Genomic DNA, 8,378 nt, shown 5'->3' with positions numbered 1-8,378 from the left:
ATTTTGCATCTTCAAAGTGGTAGGCATGTTGTGTAAATCAAATGATACAAACCTCCCAAAAAATCAATTTTAATTCCATGTTGAAAGGCAACAAAATAGGAAAAATGCCAAGGGGGGTGAATACTTTCGCAAGCCACTGTATTGTCTATGATATTTGTTCTGTGTGAGGGCCTACACTAGGGTAGATACGGTATACACTGAGTGTACAAAACTTCCTAATATTGAGTTGCGTCCCCTTTTGCTGTCAGAACACCCTCAATTCGTCGGGGCATAGACTCTACAAGGTGTTGAAAGCGTTCCATAGGGATGCTGGCCCATGTTGACTCCAATGCTTCCCACAGTTGTGTCAAGTTGGCTGGATGTCCTTTGGGGGGTGGACCATTTTTGATTCACACGGGAAACTGTTGAGCGTGAAAAACCCAGCAGCGTTGCAGTTCTTGACACACTCAAACCAGTGCATCTGGTACCTACTGCCATACCCAATTCAAAGGCACTTAAATATTTTGTCTTGCCCATTCACCCTCTGAATGGCATACATACACAATCCATGTCTCAATTGTCTAAAGGCTTAAACATCCTTCTTTAACCTCTTAAGAATCTGACCCTTTTTTTCCATTTTCGCCTAAAATTACATACCCAAATCTAACTGCCTGTGGCTCAGGACCTGAAGCAAGGATATGCATATTCTCGATAGGTTTTGAAAGGAAACACTTTGACGTTGTGGAAATATGAAATTAATGTAGGAGAATATAACACATTAGATCTGGTAAAAGATAATAAAAACAAAAAAACATGCGTGTTTTTTTTGTTCTATCATCTTTGAAATGCAAGAGAAAAGTCACAATATACAGTGGGGAAAAAAAGTATTTAGTCAGCCACCAATTGTGCAAGTTCTCCCACTTAAAAAGATGAGAGAGGCCTGTAATTTTCATCATAGGTACACGTCAACTATGACAGACAAAATGAGAAAAAAAAATCCAGAAAATCACATTGAAGGATTTTTTATGAATTTATTTGCAAATTGTGGAGGAAAATAAGTATTTGGTCAATAACAAAAGTTTCTCAATACTTTGTTATATACCCTTTGTTGGCAATGATACAGGTCAAACGTTTTCTGTAAGTCTTCACAAGGTTTTCACACACTGTTGCTGGTATTTTGGCCCATTCCTCCATGCAGATCTCCTCTAGAGCAGTGATGTTTTGGGGCTGTCTCTGGGCAACACGGACTTTCAACTCCCTCCAAAGATTTTCTATGGGGTTGAGATCTGGAGACTGGCTAGGCCACTCCAGGACCTTGAAATGGTTCTTACGAAGCCACTCCTTCGTTGCCCGGGCGGTGTGTTTGGGATCATTGTCATGCTGAAAGACCCAGCCACGTTTCATCTTCAATGCCCTTGCTGATGGAAGGAGGTTTTCACTCAAAATCTCACGATACATGGCCCCATTCATTCTTTCCTTTACACGGATCAGTCGTCCTGGTCCCTTTGCAGAAAAACAGCCCCAAAGCATGATGTTTCCACCCCCATGCTTCACAGTAGGTATGGTGTTCACCTGTCCACCAGCTCTTTGGTGTTGGCCATAGTGGAGTTTGGAGTGTGACTGTTTGAGGTTGTGGACAGGTGTCTTTTATACTGATAACAAGTTCAAACAGGTGCCATTAATACAGGTAACGAGTGGAGGACAGAGGAGCCTCTTAAAGAAGAAGTTACAGGTCTGTGAGAGCCAGAAATCTTGCTTGTTTGTAGGTGACCAAATACTTATTTTCCACCATAATTTGCAAATAAATAAATTAAAAATCCTACAATGTGATTTTCTGGAGAAAAAAAATGCTAAATTTGTCTGTCATAGTTGACGTGTACCTATGATGAAAATTACAGGCCTCTCTCATCTTTTTAAGTGGGAGAACTTGCACAATTGGTGGCTGACTAAATACTTTTTTCCCCCACTGTAATATTGCAGTTTAGGCGCAATTTAGATGTTGGCCACTAGATGGCAGCAGTGGGTGTAGAAAGCTTCAGATTGATCCAGTGAAGCATTGCAATACTGGACTATTTTGTATCAAGTCTGCCCAAATGTGCCGAATTGGTCAATTGATACATTGTACATAATGTACATAACTATAGAGAACATACAAAAATGATATGATAATACAAAATGTAAGTTTACACACTCCCAGTAATGTCATACATGATGGATCATTAGCTTATACACTAACTTTCACACATCTAGATGGCGTGGTGGGTGTGGAGCCAGAGACAGCAGGGGTTCAAACTGTAGAACCCAGTTCCTACATTTGAATATAAAAATTGATTTTATCAAACAAACTATGCTACATTTTATCTCTGGGACCCTTAGGATGACAAATCAGAGAAAGATTACTGAACGTAAGTACATTATTTACCTTCAGAGGTGAATGTATCAAACCAGTTGCCGTGATACGTTTTTTGTTGTTGTGCACTCTCCTCAAACAATAGCATGTTTTTTTTCCACTGTAATAGCTACTGTAAATTGGACAGTGCAGTTAGATTAACAAGAATTTAAGCTTTCTGCCCATATTAGACATGTCCTGGAAAGTTTGCTGTTACTTACAACAGTCATGCTAATCACATTAGCGCATGTCAGCTCAACTGTCCCATATACGGGACACCGATCCAGTAGAGGTTAACCTGTCTCGTCACCTTCATATACACTGATTGAAGCATATTTAACAGGTGATATCAATAAGGGATCATAGGTGGGACTAAAAAATAAAAACTAATGTAAAATATACTGTGTCTGTAAAATGTATATAGGTTCAGAACTTTTGTGAAACATCACAGTACAGTTGAAAAATATATGGCAAATAGAAATCAAAACTGGATAGTCTTCAGAGATAGATGGGAGGGGTTGAGGGTAGCTGGGACTAAAAACAAACAAAAGATAACTAATATAAAATATACTGTGTCCGTAAAATGTATATAATTTAGTACGTACAATGAGGGAAAAAAGTATTTGATCCCCTGCTGATTTTGTACCTTTGCCCACTGACAAAGAAATTATCAGTCTATCATTTTAATGGTAGGTTTATTTGAATAGTGAGAGACAGAATAACAACAAAAAAATCCAGAAAAACGCATGTCAAAAATGTTATAAATTGATTTGCATTTTAATGAGGGAAATAAGTATTTGACCCCTCTGCAAAACATGACTTAGTACTTGGTGGCAAAACCCTTGTTGGCAATCACAGAGGTCAGACGTTTCTTGTAGTTGGCCACCAGGTTTGCACACATCTCAGGAGGGATTTTGTTCCACTCCTCTTTGCAGATCTTCTCCAAGTCATTAAGGATTCGAGGCTGACGTTTGGCAACTCGAACCTTCAGCTACCTCTACAGATCTTCTATGGGAATAAGGTCTGGAGACTGGCTAGGCCACTCCAGGACCTTAATGTGCTTCTTCTTGAGCCACTCCTTTGTTGCCTTGGCCGTGTGTTTTGGGTCATTGTCATACTGGAATATCCATCCACGACCCATTTTCAATGCCCTGGCTGAGGGAAGGAGGTTCTCACCCAAGATTTGACAGTACATGGCCCTGTCCATCGTCCCTTTGATGCTGTGAAGTTGTCCTGTCCCCTTAGCAGAAAAACACCCCCAAAGCATAATGTTTCCACCTCCATGTTTGACGGTGGGGATGGTGTTCTAGGGGTCATAGGCAGCATTCCTCCTCCTCCAAACACAGCGAGTTTAGTTGATGCCAAATAGCTCCATTTTGGTCTCATCTGACCACAACACTTTCACCCAGTTCTCCTCTGAATCATTCAGATGTTCATTGGCAAACTTCAGACGGGCATGTATACAGTGGGGAAAAAAAGTATTTAGTCAGGCACCAATTGTGCAAGTTCTCCCACTTAAAAAGATGAGAGAGGCCTGTAATTTTCATTATAGGTACACGTCAACTATGACAGACAAAATGAGAAAAAAAATCCAGAAAATCACATTGTAGGATTTTTATGAATTTATTTGCAAATTATGGTGGAAAATAAGTATTTGGTCAATAACAAAAGTTTCTCAATACTTTGTTATATACCCTTTGTTGGCAATGACACAGGTCAAACGTTTTCTGTAAGTCTTCACAAAGTTTTCACTCACTGTTGCTGGTATTTTTGGCCCATTCCTCCATGCAGATCTCCTCTAGAGCAGTGATGTTTTGGGGCTGTTGCTGGGCAACACGGACTTTCAACTCCCTCCAAAGATTTTCTATGGGGTTGAGATCTGGAGACTGGCTAGGCCACTCCAGGACCTTGAAATGCTTCTTACGAAGCCACTCCTTCGTTGCCCGGGCGGTGTGTTTGGGATCATTGTCATGCTGAAAGACCCTGCCACGTTTCATCTTCAATGCCCTTGCTGATGGAAGGAGGTTTTCACTCAAAATCTCACGATACATGGCCCCATTCATTCTTTCCTTTACACGGATCAGTCGTCCTGGTCCCTTTGCAGAAAAACAGCCCCAAAGCATGATGTTTCCACCCCCATGCTTCACAGTAGGTATGGTGTTCTTTGGATGCAACTCAGCATTCTTTGTCCTCCAAACACGACGAGGTTGAGTTTTTACCAAAAAAGTCATCGGACCATATGACATTCTCCCAATCCTCTTCTGGACCATCCAAATGCACTCTAGCAAACTTCAGACGGGCCTGGACATGTACTGGCTTAAGCAGGGGGACACATCTGGCACTGCATGATTTGAGTCCCTGGCGGCGTAGTGTGTTACTGATGGTAGGCTTTGTTACTTTGGTCCCAGCTCTCTACAGGTCATTCACTAGGTCCCCCCTTGTGGTTCTGGGATTTTTGCTCACCGTTCTTGTGATCATTTTGACCCCACGGGGTGAGATCTTGCATGGAGCCCCAGATCGAGGGAGATTATCAGTGGTCTTGTATGTCTTCCATTTCCTAATAATTGCTCCCACAGTTGATTTCTTCAAACCAAGCTGCTTACCTATTGCATATTCAGTCTTCCCAGCCTGGTGCAGGTCTACAATTTTGTTTCTGGTGTCCTTTGACAGCTCTTTGGTCTTGGCCATAGTGGAGTTTGGAGTGTGACTGTTTGAGGTTGTGGACAGGTGTCTTTTATACTGATAACAAGTTCAAACAGGTGCCATTCATACAGGTAACGAGTGGAGGACAGGGGATCCTCTTAAAGAAGAAGTTACAGGTCTGTGAGAGCCAGAAATCTTGCTTGTTTGTAGGTGACCAAATACTTATTTTCCACCATAACTTGCAAATAAATTCATTAAAAATCCTACAATGTGATTTTCTGGAATTTTTTTCCTCAATTTGTCTGTCATAGTTGACGTGTACCTATGATGAAAATGACAGGCCTCTCTCATCTTTTTAAGTGGGAGAACTTGCACACTTGGCCGATGAATATTTTTTTCTATGTGCTTTCTTGAGCAGGGGGACCTTGCGGGCCCTGCAGGATTTCAGTCCTTCACGGCGTAGTGTGTTACCAATTGTTTTCTTGGTGACTATGGTCCCAGCTGCCTTGAGATCATTGACAAGATCCTCCCGTGTAGTTCTGGGCTGATTCCTCACTGTTCTCATGATCATTGCAACTCCACGAGGTGAGATCCTGCATGGAGCCCCAGGCCGAGGGAGATTGACAGTTCTTTTGTGTTTCTTCTATTTGCGAATAATCGCACCAACTGTTGTCACCTTCTCACCAAGCTGCTTGCCGATGGTCTTGTAGCCCATTCCAGCCTTGTGTAGGTCTACAATCTTGCCCCTGACATCCTTGGAGAGCTCTTTGGTCTTGGCCATGGTGGAGAGTTTGGAATCTGATTGATTGATTGCTTCTGTGGACAGGTGTCTTTTATACAGGTAACAAGATGAGATTAGGAGCACTCCCTTTAAGAGTGTGCTCCTAATCTCAGCTCGTTACCTGTATAAAAGACACCTGGGAGCCAGAAATCGTTCTGATTGAGAGGGGGGTCAAATACTTATTTCCCTCATTAAAATGCAAATCAATTTATAACATTTTTGACATGCGTTTTTCTGGATTTTGTTGTTGTTATTCTGTCTCTCACTGTTCAAATAAACCTACCATTAAAAGTATAGACTGATCATTTCTTTGTCAGTGGGCAAACGTACAAAATCAGCAGGGGATCAAATACTTTTTTTCCCTCACTGTATAAGAAGCCTAAGTGTTGTTGTCCAATAGTTTACTCCAATTAGGGGAATAGTGGCAGGGTAAGGTGAAAATAATAAAGGAAAATATGTTTTTAAATATATATATATACAGTGGGGAAAAAAAGTATTTAGTCAGCCACCAATTGTGCATGTTCTCCCACTTAAAAAGATGAGAGAGGCCTGTAATTTTCATCATAGGTACACGTCAACTATGACAGACAAAATGAGAAAGAAAAATCCAGAAAATCACATTGTAGGATTTTTAATGAATTTATTTGCAAATTATGGTGGAAAATAAGTATTTGGTCAATAACAAAAGTTTCTCAATACTTTGTTATATACCCTTTGTTGGCAATGACACAGGTCAAACGTTTTCTCTAAGTCTTCACAAGGTTTTCACACACTGTTGCTGGTATTTTGGCCCATTCCTCCATGCAGATCTCCTCTAGAGCAGTGATGTTTTGGGGCTGTCACTGGGCAACACAGACTTTCAACTCCCTCCAAAGATTTTCTATGGGGTTGAGATCTGGAGACTGGCTAGGCCACTCCAGGACCTTGAATTGCTTCTTACGAAGCCACTCCTTCGTTGCCCGGGCGGTGTGTTTGGGATCATTGTCATGCTGAAATACCCAGCCACGTTTCATCTTCAATACCCATGCTGATGGAAGGAGGTTTTCACTCAAAATCTCACGATACATGGCCCCATTAATCTTTCCTTTACACGGATCAGTCGTCCTGGTCCCTTTGCAGAAAAACAGCCCCAAAGCATGATGTTTCCACCCCATGCTTCACAGTAGGTATGGTGTTCTTTGGATGCAACTCAGCATTCTTTGTCCTCCAAACACGACGAGTTGAGTTTTTACCAAAAAGTTCTATTTTGGTTTCATCTGACCATATGACATTCTCCCAATCCTCTTCTGGATCATCCAAATGCACTCTAGCAAACTTCAGACGGGCCTGGACATGTACTGACTTAAGCAGGGGGACACGTCTGTCACTGCAGGATTTGAGTCCCTGGCGGCGTAGTGTGTTACTGATGGTAGGCTTTGCTACTTTGGTCCCAGCTCTCTGCAGGTCATTCACTAGGTCCCCCCGTGTGGTTCTGGGATTTTTGCTGACCGTTCTTGTGATAATTTTGACCCCACGGGTGAGATCTTGCGTGGATCCCCAGATCGAGGGAGATTATCAGTGGTCTTGTATGTCTTCCATTTCCTAATAATTGCTCCCACAGTTGATTTCTTCAAACCAAGCTGCTTACCTATTGCAGATTCAGTCTTCCCAGCCTGGTGCAGGTCTACAATTTTGTTTCTGGTGTCCTTTGACAGCTCTTTGGTCTTGGCCATAGTGGAGTTTGGAGTGTGACTGTTTGAGGTTGTGGACAGGTGTATTTTATACTGATAACAAGTTCAAACAGGTGCCATTAATACAGGTAACGAGTGGAGGACAGAGGAGCCTCTTAAAGAAGAAGTTACAGGTCTGTGAGAGCCAGAAATCTTGCTTGTTTGTAGGCGACCAAATACTTATTTTCCACCGTAATTTGCAAATAAATTCATAAAAAATCCTACAATGTGATTTTCTGGATTTTTTTCTCCACAATTTGTCCGTCATAGTTGACGTGTACATATGATGAAAATGACATGCCTCTCTCATCTTTTTAAGTGGGAGAACATGCACAATTGGTGGCTGACTAAATACTTGTTTTCCCCACTGTATATATATGGGGGATTGGAAATGATGCAGACAATTACATTGATAAAAGCCACAATCTATTTGCAATATTAAAGATGATCCACCCCCTAAAATAAAATAAAAATAAGGAATTATAGCTTTCACCTGGATTCACCTGGTCAGTCGATGTCATGTAAAGAGCAGGGTATATTGTCTATTATATTCGTGCTGTGTGAGGGCCTACACTAGGGATGGGACCAATTCTTCCCTTTGGTGATCATTTCCATTATCTGTGAAACCCGTTTAGATATAGTGAAAATTATTTCTATAACCAGCCGGTACAATATGTATAATTTTCAAATTTTCAAATTCACTGTAGGCTATCTATTATTGATTACGTTTTACTTGTTTACCATTTTCTCTTACATAATTTGACTGTGTTTACACAGCCACACTAAGAACCCAAATCAGATTTTCTTTTCCACACTTAGTTTTACAAGTGACCCATATCATATTTGCAGATTCCCACTGATGTAACCTCTGAAGTAG

Source organism: Coregonus clupeaformis, chromosome 1, assembly GCF_020615455.1.
Source record: "Coregonus clupeaformis isolate EN_2021a chromosome 1, ASM2061545v1, whole genome shotgun sequence".
Lineage (NCBI taxonomy): Eukaryota > Metazoa > Chordata > Actinopteri > Salmoniformes > Salmonidae > Coregonus > Coregonus clupeaformis.
The sequence above is the reverse complement of the archived record's forward strand: the minus strand, read 5'-3'. Positions refer to the sequence as shown.